Here is a 20,118-nt window from a genome sequence, read left to right on the forward strand (position 1 = left end):
GTGGGTCCGTGTCACTACACTTTCCCCAACACCATTTCCTCTCCAACTTACGGGTTATCTGCTTTAAGCTGCGAGTTTGTGAGTTATACCACGGAGCCAAGCATTTCTGATTTAAGGCTCTCTTTTTCAGAGGAGCTACAGCATCCAAAGTTGTGCTCAATGAGGATGTAAAGCTATTGACGAGATAATCTATCTCACTCTCAGAGTTTAGGTAGCTACTCTGCACTGTGTTGGTATATGGCATTGAAGAAAATAACAAAGAAGGAATCATATCCTTAAACCTAGCTACAGCGCTTTCAGAAAGACTTCTACTGTAATGAAACTTATTCCCCACTGCTGGGTAGTCCATTAAAGAAATGTAAATGTTATTAAGAAATGATCAGACAACAGGGGGTTTTCAGGGAATACTGTTAAGTCTTCAATTTCTATGCCATATGTCAGAACAAGATCTAAAGTGCAGTTAAAATGGTGGGTGGGCTCATTTACATTTTGAGCGAAGCCAACTGAATCTAATAATAGATTAAATGCAGTGTTGAGGCTGTCATTCTCAGCATCTGTGGATGTTAAAATCCCACTATAATTATCTTATCTGAGCTAAGCACTAAGTCAGACAAATGGTCTGAAAATTCACAGAGAAACTCACAGTAACGACCAGGTGGACGATAGATAATAACAAATAAAACTGGTTTTGGGACTTCCAATTTGGATGGACATGCATATTGGATTTGGATGCATATTTATCCAAGAAATGTGTTACATTTCAAACTATTATTAATTTTACTTCATTCTGCTCATTTGCTTGCCTTGGTCAAATCAAAGGTGACTAACTTTTTTTTTTCTTAAACCGGTAACAATACCAGGCAGTCACTGAATTAATTATTTTTTTGCTAATATTTGGTGAAGGAGAAGGGATCCAGCTTTCCAACAACAATATTTAAATTCAGCAGGTCAAATTACAAATTACATACATTACATAAGTTGTATTTTGTCATCCATATACATAGCGCCACACTTCTGACAAATTGATGAAGCGGGCGGCCATTTTGTTTCATGCAAATTAGGGGTGAAGGAGTAAACATACCGCTTCAATTTCAAACTATTTTTATTTATATAGCGCCAAATCACAACAAAATTGCCTCAAGGCACTTCACACAAGTAAGGTCTAGAAATAGAAGTTTTATTTTCTCTTCTAATGCAAACAGACATTTGAAAAGCTTCATGAAATGAGCGGCCCTAATAGAGCGCTTCGCTCTCAGACTGCAGGCTTACTTGTAGTTCCTAGGGTTTGTAAGAGTAGAATGGGAGGCAGAGCCTTCAGCTTTCAGGCTCCTCTCCTGTGGAACCAGCTCCCAATTCAGATCAGGGAGACAGATACCCTCTCTACTTTTAAGATTAGGCTTAAAACTTCCTTTTCGCTAAGGCTTATAGTTAGGGCTGGATCGGGTGACCCTGACCATCCCTTGGTTATGCTGCTTTAGACGTAGACTGTGGGGGGTTCCCATGATGCACTGTTTCTTTCTTTTTGCTCTGTATGCACCACTCTGCATTTAATCATTAGTGATCGATCTCTGCCCCCCTCCACAGCATGTCTTTTTCCTGGTTCTTTCCCTCAGCCCCAACCAGTCTCAGCAGAAGACTGCCCCTCCCTGAGCCTGGTTCTGCTGGAGGTTTCTTCCTGTTAAGAGGGAGTTTTCCTTCCCACTGTTGCCAAGTGCTTGCTCACAGGGGGTTGTTTTGACCGTTGGGGTTTTTCATAATTATTGTATGGCCTTGCCTTACAATATAAAGCGCCTTGGGGCAACTGTTTGTTGTGATTTGGCGCTATATAAAAAAAAAGTTGATTGATTGATTGATTTTGTTTATGCAATTTAGGGGTGAAGGGGTAAAGATACAGCTTGCCAACAACAATATTTAAATTCAGCAGGTCAAATTACATAGAAATATAAGTTGTATTTTGTCATCCAAAGTAAATAGCACCACCCTTCTGACAAATATGATGAAGTGGGCAACCATTTAGTTTTATGCAAATTAGGGGAGAAGGAGTAAAGATACAGCTTAAATTTTCAATTTCAATTTATTTTTATTTATATAGCGCCAAATCACAACAAAATTGCCTCAAGGCACTTCACACAAGTAAGGTCTAGAAATAGAAGCTTTATTTTCTCTTCTAATGCAAACATAAGCAGACATTTGAAAAGTTTCATGAAATGAGCGGCCATTGAAGGGGGTGAAGGGGTAAAGATACAGCTTGCCAACAACAATATTTGAATTCAAGGTCAAAATACATAGCAAAAGATGTTTAGTTTGCTTTTATAGTACATACGAGGTCTGTCCATAAAGTATCGTACCTTTTTATTTTTATTTTAAAGTATATGGATTTGATTCATATGTTTTCACGTCAGACAAGCTTGAACCCTTGTGTGCATGTGTGAGTTTTTCCACGCCTGTCGGTGACGTCATTCGCCTGTGAGTACGCTTTGTGGAAGGAGTGGTCCCACCCCGTCGATTTTCATTGTCTGGAAATGGCGGAATGATTTGGAGTTTTTTTCCATCAGAATTTTTTCAGAAGCTGTTAGAGACTGGCACCTGGAAACTATTCGAAAAATTTATCTGGCTTTCATTGAAAAATTTTACGGGCTTCACAGAGAATAAGGTCTGGTAGTATAGCTTTAAGGACCCCTTTAACGACGCTCAGCGCGCGCGCTCCGAGCTGTGACGACGTGGCACAAGCCAACGGACCATTTCTGAGCTGATGGCTCTGTGGATACGAGACCGTCGTGTGCTCTTTCTCTGGTTATCACAAGAGCTGGACATCAGCCATTTTCCGGCAGATTTCACTTTTAACAAGAGATTTTGTCATGGAAAGCCGCGCGGAGGCTTCGCGCGTCACGACCGATTCGCTTTGGAAGCGAGACAAAGGAACACCTCTGTTTCGGCGTGTCAGAGGACAAGTTTGGACATGTCCAGCTCTCCACAATTTCACTGATACTTACTGGACTGGTAAGCATTGAAAGCCGAGACAGACAGCTTCAGCCCATGCCCTTTATATATATATATATATATATATATATATATATATATATATATATATAAAAAGCCCTACAACAGACTGGCACCCTGTCCAGGGTGTACCCTGCCTCATGCCATTTGACTGGATAATCTCCAGCATCCCCCTGCTCCATGACCCTTGATTGCCATAAGCAGGTATGGAAAATGAATCAATGAATAAAACCTGAATACCATAACTAAGTTAACACTTTGAATGAGTGGTCTCTAAACGACGTGTTACACATTTGTCAGAAAATGGCCTTTTTGAACCTTTGCAATTGATAATTAAGACATACTCTACCCTGGATAGAACCTCTGCTCCTTCATGGACCTCTCACATGTACAATGCATTGGATGCATTTGGCTGCACACTCAGCTGTGGGTAAATGACATCAACAGTCAACACGTCTCAGACCCAGTTCGATCTAAGATGTGCTTTCCTTCTGGAGTCTGATCGTTTGTGTTAGATGTCTTTCCACAGTTCAGTATGTGCTTGTTTCTTCAGACACATGACCCACTAGAACCAGGAGGCCTGATGTGGAATTTGGCCAAATACACTTCATTTTCTCTGGATCAGGTCCAAAACACAGTCTGGCCATGTGGTTGAAGATCCATGACCTTATCCACAGACAATCTCATCGCTCCACATTCCATTTTCAACAGATGCACTTGGATACTAGTGGCAACAAAAGGACCAAATCCACAGCAACTAATTACACACCTGATCAATACTGATTATCGACATCAGTGTACGAGTATATATGTATTCATATACTCAACAAAAATATAAACGCAACACTTTTGGTTTTGCTCCCATTTTGTATGAGATGAACTCAAAGATCTAAAACTTTTTCCACATACACAATATCACCATTTCCCTCAAATATTGTTCACAAACCAGTCAAAATCTGTGATAGTGAACACTTCTCCTTTGCTGAGATAATCCATCCCACCTCACAGGTGTGCCATATCAAGATGCTGATTAGACACCATGATTAGTGCACAGGTGTGCCTTAGACTGCCCACAATAAAAGGCCACTCTGAAAGGTGCAGTTTTATCACACAGCACAATGCCACAGATGTCGCAAGATTTGAGGGAGCCTGCAGTTGGCATGCTGACAGCAGGAATGTCAACCAGAGCTGTTGCTCGTGTATTGAATGTTCATTTCTCTATCATAAGCCGTCTCCAAAGTCGTTTCAGAGAATTTGACAGTACATCCAACCAGCCTCACAGCCGCAGACCACATGTAACCACACCAGCCCAGGACCTCCACATCCAGCATGTTCACCTCCAAGATCGTCTGAGACCAGCCACTCGGACAGCTGCTGAAACAATCGGTTTGCATAACCAAAGATTTTCTGCACAAACTGTCAGAAACCATCTCTGGGAAGCTCATCTGCATGCTCGTCGTCCTCATCGGGGTCTTGACCTGACTCCAGTTCGTCGTCGTAACCGACTTGAGTGGGCAAATGCTCACATTCGCTGGCGTTTGGCACGTTGGAGAGGTGTTCTCTTCACGGATGATGCGAAGGAGATGTGTTGCACTTCATGAGGCAAATGGTGGTCACACCAGATACTGACTGGTATCCCCCCCCCAATAAAACAAAACTGCACCTTTCAGAGTGGCCTTTTATTGTGGGCAGTCTAAGGCACACCTGTGCACTAATCATGGTGTCTAATCAGCATCTTGATATGGCACACCTGTGAGGGGGATATCTCAGCAAAGGAGAAGTGCTCACTATCACAGATTTCGACTGGTTTGTGAACAATATTTGAGGGAAATGGTGATATTGTGTATGTGGAAAAAGTTTTAGATCTTTGAGTTCATCTCATACAAAATGGGAGCAAAACCAAAAGTGTTGTTTATATTTTTGTTGAGTATATATATATATATGTACCAAAGAATCTGTCATCAATAAACTTATGTCAGAAGACTCTAGAGGAGTCACACAGTACATTAATATGTTTGTATTTGTGCTTTTCAACCAAATATAGGAAAATAATTAAAGCTTTTAGTACTGCAACATCACTTGCTGAAATAACAGTAATTGCCTGTTAATGACGACGCAAGGACAGGACCATTAGCAACACTGACACACTGCGACTGTACCGAGTTAGTGGTATATAATGGACAAGACAATACAGTTCTAACGCCAAAGAATATCTTTAAAATCTGAAGTACTGTTCTCACTTTCATGGACTTTCATGGAGTCTCAGTCTATAATAGTGCCACCTGTGTGTGTGTGTGTGTGTGGTGTGTGTGGGTGTGTGTGTGTGTGTGTGTGTGTGTGTGTGTGTGTGTGTGTCTGTATGTGTGAAGATCACGATTGTTCAAGAATGTGATATTGTGTAAGATTTGATAAAATGCCAGGCTTCTCCATTGCAGTGTGTACAACAAACATTGTTTTATTACAAAATGGACAAAGACATTTCTCATTGTCCCCTTCAAAGTAATTCCCCCAAGATTAATGCACTTTTTGCATTCGGTGTTGCCACCCAAGAAGCACTCTGCAAAGCCTTCCTTCTTGAGGTCCCTTAGACCCCTTGTAACAGTGGCCTTGATCTCTTCTTTGGAGGTGAAATGAGTTCCTTTAAGCACAGTCTTCAGTTTGGGGAGAAGTCACACAGTGTAAAATCTGGGGAATAAGGTGGGTGGTCGAAAGCTGTGATCTGTTTGTTTGCCAAGAACCTCCTCAAACTGAGTGCATTGTGGGCAGGTGCATTGTTGTGGTGGAGCAGCCACGACCTATCTCTTCACAGAGCCTGTCTGATCCGCCAAACATGGTCATGGAGACAACGGAAGACCTGCTGGTAGAAGTGCTGACTGACTGTCTGTCCCTTAGGCATGAACTCATGATGTACCAATCCATTCTGGTCAAAGAATGCAATCAGCATGACCTTGATCTTTGATTTGGGCATGCGCGCCTTCTTGGGTCTGGGCGACAATGGGGTCTTCCATTGGAGGCTCTGTCTCTTGGTTTCCTCAGTCTTTTTCAGCAAGTCTTGGCAAACAGTGACTCAGTGCTATTTTTGGTCATCTGACAAAAGCTTGGGTCCCATCTTTGCGCACACCTTCCGCATCCCCAGCTCCTGCACCAAGATGGGCCACACTGACTCTCTGTTCAGGCTGAGTTCCTCTGCTGTCATCCACACAATCAGTCTTCGATCACTTTGCACCATCTGGTTCACCCTCTCAGTGGTCTTAGCTGTCATTGCTGTGGAAGGCTGTCCTGTTTTGGGGTCATCCTCCACCTCTTCACATCCACTCTTGAAGCGTTTGTGCCGCTCAAAGACTCATGCCCATGACATAGCATCTTCTCCATAAGCCTCTTGGAGAAGTTTGAGGCATTTGGTTGGGCCCTTGCCTAATTTAACAAGGAATTTTAGATTGATCCTTTGATCCATATCTGGTGCCTCCAGTTGCGCGACTAAGGGTATAATGGTCGTGCTACACAACAGCCTGTAAAAAGAAACACGGAGTGACATATGTGAACAATATTATAGCAAAATATTGATGAGATGTTGCACAACACAATGACATAAGAAGTCAGCTGATTGACATTGTCATAACCATGGCAGTCACAGTCTCATTTTTTTTTGTCACACCTCGTAGGTCACTGGTTAGCATCCAAGTCTCACAACCATACAGTAAGGCAGGAAACAGCAGGACCCTAAAAACTTGCACTTTTGTTCCCCATCAAAGATATCAGCATCACTAACCACCTCTGTCCTGTGACCTCATAATTTCATAAGTTCTTCCCAAGTGTCTCTTGATCTCAAAGGACAAGTACCCAGAGAAATGGATGTCACTGTCCAGATAAGGGAATGTGTCTACAAGTTCAACACCACAGACAGATACACATTTGATGCATGAGTCCAGGAATTCATTAAAAGACTTTATCTTGGACCTGGGTCTCACACAGCTTCTCAAGTGCACCAATCAGAGGATTTTTGTGGAATCAATGAATTGATTCCACAAAATCAGAGCATCAATCACAAAGTCAAGGTTAGCAAATTCCTGGCAAACAAAAGCACCTAGGTCCTGGTTTACACAACCCTACCCACCACCCAGTCCATGCAAGTACTAAACAGAACACATCCCTGATGAACACCAGTTTTCAGTAGGGAAATAAAAGTCTTTTCCTCTACTCTGTACAGCAGTCACAGTATCTGTGTATCAGCTGGTTATGATGTCCAGGAACTTCTTAGGGACATACAGGTGAGTGCAGGAATGTGAGTACTTATCCAAAATACAGTCTCCTGCTGTCTTTTCTCTTTCTGTGTAAAGCAAAAAGTATTTAATGGTCAAAAGATGATCCGTTGGCTGGATATGTCCTCCTTGGTTAGAGCGATATCTCGGCAATGAGGTGGAGATGCCGTCTGCTGATATACCTCCCTGTTGATTGATATCAGCTGTCTCGTCTCAGGTGATGGGTGACAGCTGTCACCCTGGCTGCTTGTGAGGCGGCAGCGCCCTCTGGTGCTGGAGCCCGCACCCAGACAGGGCGCCCTCTGGTGGTGGTGGGCCAGCTACTCCTCTTCAGCGGCCCACACAACAACTACCAACCGATCCAGGTGAAGAACTGTTTCCTAGGTTGACTCTGACTGTGGTCCCAACGGTTCGGTGGGAAACAGGTAAATTTCATATTTAGTTAAAGAAAAAGAAGGGGATAACAGTTGGAAATTTATATTTTAAGGGTTTAAAATACAAAACAGGTGTTACAGCCGGCAAGCTATTGGTCGGATCAGGACAGCCCCTGAGGGACTACCAGAACACCATAAACATCTCACTAGTGTTTGTCAGGGTTACATGGGTAACTCTCAAGGTCAAGGTCGGGAAAGTACCCCGCTAGACTTAGTACTAAGAAAATATCCAGGAAAACGCATTAAGGCAACCAATGTATGAGAAAGTGGCACAAAGGTCACATGGGGGCAGGCAATGGCCTTTGGAGGGATCATTTGATCCAGTGATGTGTGAAGCAGTTGCGGTAGAAATACAGAAAAAAAGAAATTAAAGATCAGCAGAAGAACGTGAATAACAACAAAAAACGCACTGACGAAAAAGAAGTCTTGGCCTGTTCAAGCAGGAAGCGCAGTGGCTACAGCAGAAAGAGAAAAAATGACAGAGGAAAGATCCAAAGACACTAAGCCAGTGCACCGAGCTGGGAAGCAGAGCCCCCCCATATAAACGTCATGATATGGGAAGGACAGCTGGACAATTTGTATTAGGAACTCGTGAAGAGGACCAAGGCATGGATGTGGGGCAAATTCACACTGACACTAAAAGCTCAAGAGCCACAAGGAGACAGGTCCTCGGCCTGTCAAATGGATCATACAAGGTCTCCAAGTCCGGAAGTAAGTGGTTGCTCACCACGACCAGCAGGGGGGGCCAATATAACAGTGACACTGAGGCAAACGAGGATAGAGAGAGACCTGAGGGCCCCACCTGCACATCGAGGTCCACTGAAAACCGTCCCCTCCCACCATAAGTCAACCGACTGGACCTTCTCAGGCTATAGAGGCTCCAAAGAGTGGCACAAGAGCTTCTGTGACACACTGGATCTGGCCAGAAGAGATAATGAAGAACTAGCTGAGCAACTTCGGCTAGCGAAGGAAAGAATGCAAAGACGTAGGGACGCCAGAGAAAGAAGAATATTAAACAATCGACGCCCAATCAAGGAAATCACATTATAGAGCCACCCACCCGGAAGATTCTGGTGAGGTCGTCATTGAGAGTGCAAAAGAGGCCCGACTCAGGCAAAGACAACAATGTGTAGCCAAAGACATAACGGCTTTAGAACAGGACAAACTAACTGGATGGACCGCCAGGGACCAGTCAGTCGCACTCGATCTGGAAGACAATATGGAGCCCCCACAGAAGAAGAGGAGGACGAAGACCTCATATGCCCACTGGTGGTTAGAAATGGTCATCATGTGTATACCCCATGAGCTGGACAGACATGTGGGGCTGGCCAACAGGCTGGCAGACATCACCCAAGGAGCTGGGAGATGGATAACTGCCTTAGAGAAGGCACTGCAGGGGTAACCTTGTTCTAGGTGACATAAAAGCCTTGCTAATGCATGTCATGGGAAAACATGACACTGAAGAATTAGCAGGAAAGGTTGGACTAACACAGATCATGGGCACTAATCAACATGATGAAGTCCCCTTTAATCGCTATAGAAACTCCATATGGGAAGGACTGAGAAGAAAGTACCCTGAGGTCTTGGATCCCTCTAAATTGGATGATGAGGAGTGGACACCTGAAGAGTGCCCAAAGAAGTTCATGCACCGATTCCAGAAAAGATGGGCGGAGGAAACAGGAAATGCATGGAACCATTCTCCAGCAACTGAAATCCTGTTTAAAATAACTGTAAAAAAGGCTCTACCAGATGAGGTTCAGAAAGCCCTAGATGGAGTCGTGGGACTATCGAAAATGAATTGGGCTTTATACTCTGAGCATATTTGTCACCATCTTGAAATCTATAAGAAAGAAAAACAAAAAGAAGAAGATGCAGCAAAATCCCTGACGAAAAAATTGGTGCAGATGCAGTTGGGAGAACTAACCAAAGGCAAGAAAGAAAAAACAAAGACCCAGGCACCAATGATGACCCCTGTTCCTTCTGAGCTGGCAAGCACAGGCCTTACGGCAAACACTGCTGCCACCATACAGGCACCTGTGGTAACAGCCACACAGACCCCCAAGGAGCAGCAGGGAGCACTCCTACAGGAGAAGTCTCAGCACCAGTGGAGCATCACTATCACTACCATAGCACTGGCACACCGGAATGGACCCCTACAGTCATGGGTGGAGAGGAGAGTCACGGAACTTTCAAGGTCAAAGAGGAGGGTGGCAAAGGTGGCAACCTTCATTTGGAAGCAGATTCCAGAACTCAGCCCAGGAACAGTCAAGCGGGACCGCCTATGGGATCAACACCCCAATAGGGGATCAACCCTCTAATGAGTGTTGGAGCTGTGGACACCATGGACATTGAATGAGAATTGTCCGGCCCGACCTTGGGTTGGACCCTCTGCCTATTGGCAATAGGGGGGCCTAGAGAAGACAGAGGGGAACGGTGGCATTGGCTATTTCTATGATACCTAAGGAAGAGCCAACCGTCACCGTTAATATACAAAACAGAGATTTCCCTTTCATGGTGGATACAGGGGCAACATACTCTTGCATAGGGAAAATGGGCGCTCATCTCCCCCTCTCTGGGTCTGTAATTAAGACCATCGGCTTCTCTGGGAAAACTCAAATAATACCTTTTACACGCCCACTTCCTGTAACGATTGCAGGAAAAACAATTGAGCACCCCTGTTATACTCACAAAATACACCTGTGAATTTGCTGGGAAGAGACATTTTATGTAAGCTACAAACCAGATAGTGTTACCCATCAAGGACTGCAAATACACTTTCCTGACGAAGCACTCGCCAACATGATGGTGCTTATGGACAGGAAAAACAAGGTCCGACCTGTGCACCCATGGTATACTGGCTGAAGTTACAACCAGAAATTCAAATCTTCAACTGGAATGGGAAAAATGGAAGCCCTGGGGCAAACACACTATGAAGCAGTATATACACCTAGTTTACCGTTACATGTCACCCTGATGTTCGATGCCAAACAAGAACAAACTGACTAGGCAGTGCTGCTTGGATGTATTGATGAAGTCAACGCTGTTTCACATAACCACCACAGAAATTTATTTAGTCCCCCAAGGGGCCGCAGCTTCTGTCAAGCTAACTTCAGCTGAACAAGATGGTATCAAGTGCCGAATGCCACGCCTCATGTGACCCTTTTAGTCTCAGAAAAGTACGAATCCCATGACCTAGGTCCAATGGTAAAGACAGCCTCAGAAGTTGAAGAATGGCAAAACATGGAAAGTCCACAAGTACATCTGTCAAAAGACCAGCAGTTTGTACGAATTAACCTTAAAAGTAAATGATGAGGCTATAGCTCAAAAAGTGGAGCTCAATCCTAGACCAGAGGGACAGATGGTGTTATCGGCTCAACAAGAGAAATTGTTAGAGCAAATACCACCAGTGGTCTGGTCCAAAAGCAAAACAGATGTAGGACTAGTAAAAACAGCCTTACAGTAAAAATAAAAGTAAAACCGGGAGCAAAACTGCCTCACCAAAGGCAGTATCCATTAAACCTCAGGCTATTGAGGCATAAAACCAGTAATTAAGGGACTAATGGCAGCTGGAGTTTTAATAAAAACTGCAAGCCCATGCAATACTCCTATCTACCCTATCCCTAAAAACAATACCAAAGAGTATCGGCTGGTACATGATCTGCGTCCTATCAATGCATAATAGAAATGGATGCACCTATAGTACCTGATCCACATACTATACTATCAAGCATCCCTGCTGGAGCAAAATGGTACACAGTAATCGATCTGTGTTCAGCCTATTTCAGTGTGCCTGTGCACCCAGACTCACAACATTTGTTTGCATTCACATTTCTGGGACAACATCTAACGTATACACGGCTACCTCAGGGACTGAACCTGTCCCCAGCCATCTTTAACAAAGTCCTGGCTGAAGATTTACAACACCTTGACATACCCAGTACATTGGTGCAATATATGGATGATCTCCTTATGCATCAGAGACTCAAGAACAGTGTGAAAAAGATTCATTAATTGTATTGCATGCATTGGCAGATGGAGGTCATAAAGTAAGTAAGGACAAATTGCAGTTCTGCAAACAACAAGTAGAATACTTGGGAAGACAGTTGTGTGGGACCACGCGATGTATAGCCCAAGCCAAGTGGAGGCTATAATCAAGGCTCCCAAACCCCAAACAGTGGGACAGATGCTTTCATTCCTTGGGATGGCAGGGTACAGTCGGCCGTGGATTTGTGATTATGCTATAAAAACCTGCATCTTTGCGTGCCATGATTAGAGCAGTGGGGCAAACAAGCAATGCAGCTCTCCTCGTCTGGACAGATGAGGCAACGGGAGCTTTTGAGGGCCCTAAAAAAAACAGACATGCAATCTGCTCCCCGCGTTAGGTAACCCAGATTATGGAAACCTTTCCATTTGTATGTTACTGAAAAAGCTGGATATGCTTGTGCTGTACTAATGCAGGAAACAATGAAGGAAAACAACCATTGGCCTATTATGTACAATGCTTGACAACATTGAAACAGGATTGCCACCATGCTATCAGGGTCTAGCAGCAGCTGCCTTTGCATTTCAAAAAGCATCATCCATAATCATGGGACATGCAGTAACGTTGTACACGTCGCATCAGTTACATGCCCTGCTAACCAGTCCAACGTTTTGTCTTAACACAAGCTAGACCGACTGGATATTGAAGTTGTGTTGTCCCGCTCCAGAAATAACAATACACGTTGTCACACGGTGAATCCCGCCACCAAATTGACCACACCGTTAGATGGTACTCCACATAACTGTGTGACAGAGACAGAGAAATTTTTGAGAGCCAGAGAACATTTGTATAATCACGCCATAGATGCAGATCTAACCCTGTTCGTGGACGGCTCATGCTTTCGGGATGCTGCGGGATTGCATGCGGGGATGGGGATGGTTAAACTAAACACGATGGCGAGACCTTTGAATTACTGGAGTCCCAAGGAATTGATCAGCCTTGTTTCAGCCAACTGGCAGAAATCAAGCCTTAACTATGGCTTACCAGATAGCTAAAGATCAACGTGTTAATATCTACACAGACTCAGCCTACGCTTATGGCGTATGTCATGTACATGCAAACATTTGGAAACAAAGGGGATTCCTGAGAGCAGATGGCACCCCTGTCACTCATGGAGAAGCAATTTCCCAACTGTTACAAGCTCTCCAATTACCGTCTGAGGTAGCCATCATTAAATGTGCAGGTCATCAAAAGAATAATAATATCATAGCTCAAGGTAACAACCTAGCAGATGACGCAGCTCGCAAAAGAGCACAAGGGGAAAATATGTTTCCCCTGTTAACCATCCAAGATTGTGCCCCACTGGTTTCACTTGACGCACTGATAGTGGCTCAAAGTAGGGCCAGTGGAGAAGAAAAACGAATGTGGGTTAAACGAGGCGCTATTGAGACACGCAGTCAGGGGCCAGCGGACAAGCTGTGGCGCAAGTAGTCATGGACATTTGTGTTACCCACCAATTTATTACGACATGCAATCATTTGGGCCCACGGACCCGATCATTGTTCGCGAGTCCAAATTATGAACAAACTAAAAGCTGTCTGGTGGTCACCATATATGGCAGCTACAGTGGACCGTTTGTTGAATGAGTGTGAGGTATGTGCACAGTACAATGTCCGGAAATCATTCACAGCCCCTTTAGCCCACATTCCGGTCCCTGATGGGCCATTCAGACATCTTATGATGGATTTCATAGACATGGGAGCTGAAAATCGAGTTAACGAATGAGATATGTTTTGGTAGTGATATGCAGATTCAGCCGATGGATTGAGGCAGTAGCCTCTGCAAATCAAGACCATAAAACGGTAGCCAAATTCTTGTGCCGAGAGGTCTTTCCAAGATTTGGCATTCCAGATACTATCTCATCTGACAACGGTAGGGCTTTTGTAGCCAAGGTTACACAAGAAACATTCAAACAATTGGGTATCAAACAGAAGTTTGGGTGTGTTTATCACCCTCAATCAAATGGGGCGGTGGAACGGGCTAATGGCATTTTAAAGAACAAACTAGCAAAAATCATAGCAGACAGCAATGGCAACTAACCTGGCTGGATGCGTTGCCGCTTGCTTTATTGTCAATGCGCTCACAAACTAACCGACTAACCCATTTGACACCATTTGAAGCTCTTACAGGTCGGCCGATGCCTATTCCATACCTGAGAGGACCCTACGAAGGACCATCGCTGGAGCAGCTACAAGACGAATGGCATAATTATCTGAGACAGTTAACCCAAAATACACAAAACTATCTTTTTGCAGGTCAAAGGTGCTACAGAAGACAGAGAAGCAGAGATTCCACTCGAAAATCAGAGCATCCAGCCTGGTGATCTGGTTTACCGTCAAAATGTTCAAAAAGAAGTGGGACAGGCCCCGCCGAGAAGGTCCTTTTAAAGTTATTCTTGCCTCACGTACAGCAGTCAAAGTAGACGGTAAGGACACTTGGTTTCATTTAAACCACTGCTGTAGGGTTGGTGGCCCAGCGCCCCTGCGGCCTCGGCAAGCTCGTCTTGGCAGAGCCGCCGGGCCAAGGGGGGAAGCAAGAGAAGCCAGAGACCCTACAGCAGCACCGAGGGACGGCCACGCCTCCCTGCAGCCAGAAGCAGCACCGAGGGAAGGCCACGCCTCCCTGCAGCCAGGCGAACACCGGCCAAGGCGCTCACAGAGACAGATTGAACAAAGACGACGCACAGCTTCAGAGAGTAGTGGATCCCTGCCAGATAGAGCAGCGACAGACTCAGATGCAGACTCAGAAACAACTGGAGACGCAGGCCAACAGACAGACAGAAATACAGACCGACAGATAGACAGGCCACAGAGACATCAGACTCGGACAGCAACTCAGTAGATTTACCGACAGAAGAACCGCAGGAGTACAACCCAGACAAAGACAGATACACCACACATCCTAGTGACAGCTCATCTAGCGACGGCTCACTCAGTAGCACATCTAGTAGTACATCTCACAGTCACCAGAACAATGATTAAGGAATTATTTAAGGGATTGACAATACTACTGGGGTTAGTATGGGAGAACATAGACGTCCAAAACATACAACGGACTGTGCCGTGGCCATGGCCGCAATAGCAGCTAAACAAGGCATTCTAAACACAGGAAAAACATATAATTTGGTATACATTAATCAAAAGCCTACAAGAACATAGGAATACAGGGAAAGCTGGGGGATTACATATTAGGCGAAGCCATTAGCATCAAATGTGAAGAGGAGGGAACACTCAACATAGAGGTAATTTGTGATAAAAGAGGATGCAGGGAAACCAAGCAAGACGTAACTGTTACAGTACATGAAGCCACAAAATGGGTAAAAATCAAACCAAGGAAAAAGAGGACAATTAGAAGCCTAGAAACAAGCAGTCACTTAGGGAGATGGGATCCCAGTACAGAGCTAGCCCGTACACAAGGGTTGAAGACAAATCTATTTTACCAATGGTTGAAATTTTCGGGTAGGCAGATCAGTGAAAGCCGTGCATAGCCTGTCACCGGAAGGGTGTGATCCTCAGGCTAAACCCCTACCTGATATCAACAACTGTTATAGGAGCCCCCAACATAACTCAGACCAAGCAGAATGCTATACACAATGTGTTATGAAAATGGCAGTAGGTGATGAAAAATATGCTGCCGACAGTAAACTTTGTCCAGTGCCTCTAAGTACAGAAGGAACCGTTCCACCTATGATTAAAATAGAGAAAGGGATGATACACCCATTCTGTATAGCTAAAGGCTTAGTAGCACAATACATAAGCGATTGGCAGGTAGGGACGACCCAGTCAAAACGCCACATACAGTGTATGCAAACAGCAGCAAGAATACAAACCGGCCAAAACAGCATGGAACATTACCGTCTGTCACACTCTGCCAGCAGCAGGCATACAGTGTGAACAATAGTACCCGGCCACAGGGGGGTCTGTAATTGGACTGAATCTCACCCATGCTTCATGGGTATCCACTCCAAATTTAGCTAAGGGAACGGTACCCTTGGCTGACATCTTTTGGATATGCAGACAAAAAAGGAAACTCCTGTCATCGCTGTCCCCTAATTGGAAAGGCCTTTGTGCTCCTGTGATGCTCACAGGAGCAATAACAGTAATTGAAATGCCAAATTCAATACAACCCATGCCACAGAAACTTCGTAAGAAAAGAGGAATAATGACGTTTAAAACAGACTACAACATCACAGTAAGAACGGGATACCAGAAGGGATACCCCGACAATTAGAAGCCATAGACAGTAGCAGAGTTAAAGCAGATGAAGACGGGGATAAATGGGGATGGGCATTGGCTCTGTTCGGGGTTACTCCAAAAGTCCGTTCTAGGTTCCAGGAGGTGCAGTGGATTAATTACTTGTGGTATAATCAACAAAGATATTTGAATTGGACATTGGCAGCTGTAGGAGCCTTAACCGAACAACTGCACACCACCTCGCTAATGACAATGCAAATAGATTAGCTATCGAGATGATGATGGCTGATGAACAAGGAGTTGTATTATGATCAAAGCCACCGAATGTTGCACAGCTATTCCCATGCGTACAGGGGAAGACGGAAATTTGACAGAGCTCTTAATCACACTTGAAGAGATGCAACAGGAACTATTAAGTAACTCCATAGGAGGGAGAAATGAACTGACGATTCTGGATACATTGTAGGGAATGGAATGAATATTGGCCCACTATTTTCACTGTTTGGGGCTCTAAGGAGAGGGTGGATATCATGGAAAGACTGGTTATATCAGATAGGTGTAATCTTGGCACTAACAGGGGTGGCGGTCTTGCTGGTAATATGTTGTGGTATTCCCTTGATAAAATTTCTGGTCAATAAATTGATTTCATCCACAGTAGGACAGCTCCCACTGTTAGCCGTCCGAGCCCTAGAAGAAAGCACAAACGAAATAGACAGAGAACCAGAATATATGGAAATGGATGAAATACCAATTATCCTCCCCGACAGCCCCCAGCTACCTAATATTGTGGCGTATACCCCAGATAGGGAGGACTGGGATGGACCATGCTTGGTGATATTGTAGACGAGGAAGAAGACATGCACGCACATTTACACTCACACACATGCTCCCACAACGAGGGATAGGATAGACAGTATCTGAAAGAATGACATGGAGCTGTAATAATGAACGTATATGTATATTAATAGGACACAGGAGTATGGCTGAGAGACCAGACTCCCCTGATCAGGGACCTATGCCTGATCTGCCTCTATCAAGTCTGCTTGGACTCTCAGAACTGTTTGGAGAAGAGGATATACTGGAGGGACGGTCGAGCCATGACTGGTCGCCACAGCCGCCATCCATCCAGCAGCTAAACCAGTTGGCAACAGAAGGATCTTAATCGTTCCAGCACCTGGCGATGACGGCTTCACAAAATCTGCCTGCAGCAAGAGTCGGCCCGAGGACTCCACCATCACCTGAAGGACCCTTTGGACTCAGGAACACACCCCTTCCGCAGATGCCATGGAGACAGTCACATGTGCCAGTGGCAACGATACCCTCCAGGGGAGACAGCCAAGGTCGGCTATATGCAGCAACCGCCCGAGTGCATCCTAGACCCAATTCACTGCTAGGACCTGTCCCCAGCTTTCCACCCCCAAGGCAGGAGAGATATTCCGATCAGCCCAGTACCTCTGGAGGAGGATCAGCAGGGGTGGACCTTAGCCGAACTCACCGACCAGGACAGAGGGGAGCTTTGTACAGGCTGCTAAATGCCCAGAGTGTCCCAACCACTTGCCCGAGCGACATCAACAATACTCCCCCACACACGAAATGCCTTCCCCCTTGTACTTCCTGTCCCCTGGACTGCACAACCTTAATCTGGTCATGGTCACCCCACAGGACATGGCAATCTTGGTTCGAGAGCTTTGTCTTCCACAAGAGTCTGTTCCAAAAACCTTGGAGCAGCTCCTGCCCCTCACAAATCACATTCCCCATGGACTATTTGAGGAAATCATGCCACAACTGAGTCAGACAGCTGCATACCTGTTAAGGATACACTGTGACAATGCCAACATCTCTTGTGCTCAGGAGGGCCTCCATACTCAACTGTGTGGTCTTCAGTCTAGTATGGACATGCTAGCCAGCATGATGGAGCATATGGAGAGGGAACACCTAGGGCTGGCCACCACCACCCTGAATGTGGGCAAGAATTCACTGGGGGCCCTGTACAACCTGGCCAAGTAGCACAAGGAGCTGGAAAGATCCATCAGAGAACTGCGCGACTGTCTGAAAGCCAGAATCCTGATCCTTCCCCCACTACCCCTGAAAGGCCAACCTCCCCATATTCCCCAACTTCTCCCAAAACTTCAGATGCTGAGTAAATGCTGAGGAGTGCGGACTGACGTAATGGCACTGAAAACGGACGATGACCTTGGTTCTTGAGTTTGAATTACGGACTGGTTTCAGAAATCTGAGTGTAAATAAAAAAAAAACAAAGAAGGATATATGTTAGTAACGAAGGTCGGGTAAATGTCTGTCCTTACCATCATCTGCGTAACACAGATAAAGCTAAATGCATACACATAGATATCACATTGCAAAGTTATAAAAAGGGGACCCTTACACGGCGTGTTTGGAGATTTAGTAGTAAAGATGCACCATAGGGACCCCTTTTTCTTAAATTATAGCATGCCATAAGAGACATGCATCGCCTAAATTTGGCATCTGGCCAAAAAGGGCATTAGAAAACAAGCTGAAAAAGAAGAAAAACAAAGTGGAAAATGTTGAGAAATGGCCTATAATGAAAACCATTATATGATTGACTAAGGCAAATGACTTAAGGACGGACATGAAGGGAAACCATTTATTGTGTTTATCATTTAACTAGATATAGCTGCGCTAATCTTAGAATAGTTTCTTGATTGGTTGACTAAATAGTGGTAACGTAGGGGTTATTTGATGCATTTAAAAAATAAATGTGTGACGCTTTAACAAATAATATGTAGAACCAAGTATAATGGGTTGGAGCCTCTGGTTGAGTGAGACAATAGATGCCAGAAGATGATTGGTTGCACTAATGTCAATGTAATGTCTTTACTTTGCCATGATTAAGAGGTTGCTGTAACTTGTTTTATGTGGCCATTTTAAGTGCCTTGAATTACACCAAAACTCAATGTTTGAATGTCACCTTGCGTTGATATAATCCAGCTAATTGATCACCTTGTGCCTTAGTATGTAGGTTCACCTGCACTTACACTTAAATATATTTACCGTGTGAAGTATCACTTATAGTCATATCCGCACCAGAGTTATCAGTAAGTCGAGTGATGTGTTTTTCTTTTTTTATTATTGCAATGCACAAATGAGGATGTCTTGTCAGTAAACAACCCAAGAGTATAGTTGATGTAATGGGACTCTTTCGAGTCCCAGAGGAGGGACTGTAGAAGCATTTTTAGGTCCTTATTTGAACTGTGATGAACTATCAAGTGTCCTGATCTGAACTGTATGTCCTCTGGCTGAACTAGCAGGTGTTCAACCCACAAAAAGGGCTCTATCAGTCATTTGATCTGTCAGGTACTTTCCAAGTTGGCTGATATCCCAGCAGTAATGAGCCCGCAGGCCACGTGCAGGGGGCCTCAGGACAGCTGCACCTGTGGCCAAAGGTCTTTTAAAAAAATCAGTTGTAAATCCTTCACGTTTTAATGGGAGCGTTTGTCACATTGAAATAATGGCCTAACACCTGCTTAGGGTTCACTAGAGGATGCTTCCAATAGAAAACCATGTCTTGGGAATGAAATAAATAAAAAAGTCGAAGGAGGAGCGATGCCCGCGGGTCTCCAATAAATAGATGAGCGCGGTTGTCATATTCAGTCTCTCTAGAGGACTCAGTTTGTATAAGCTCTGTGTCAAAGGCTTAAATAAACTTAAAAACTCTGTGCATTTTATCTTGCTTAAGGCTGAATTATTCCAAAGTGTTGTGTCCTTTTCTAGCAAATCACTTGCAATTAGTTTGTGTTATCTAAAAGAAGACATCCTGAGACGACAAAAAAGAGGACCATGACAGTTCCATTCAGTCGAGTGGGAGGAAAAGACACACCTAAGGGTGGATTCCAGCTCCTGTTTAGCCCGTTCCGCCTGACCATTTCTCTGTGGATGGTAACTGGAGGAGAGGCTTACCGAGGCCCCAAGCGCCGCACAGAAGCTCCTCCAGACCTGAGAGGTGAATTGGGGACCTCGGTCCGACACCGCATCTGAGGGTATGCCATGCAACCACACCATATGGTGGACTAGGAGGTTAGCAGTCTCCTGGGCTGATGGAATCACCGGCAGAGCCACAAAGTGTGCCGCCTTGGAAAACCAATCCACGATCATGAGGACCACGGTGTTACCCTGGGATGGAGGCAGTCCTGTGACAAAGTCCAGGCAGA

The sequence above is a fragment of the Thalassophryne amazonica genome, chromosome 2, assembly GCF_902500255.1.
Source record: "Thalassophryne amazonica chromosome 2, fThaAma1.1, whole genome shotgun sequence".
In the NCBI taxonomy this organism is placed as follows: Eukaryota; Metazoa; Chordata; class Actinopteri; order Batrachoidiformes; family Batrachoididae; genus Thalassophryne; species Thalassophryne amazonica.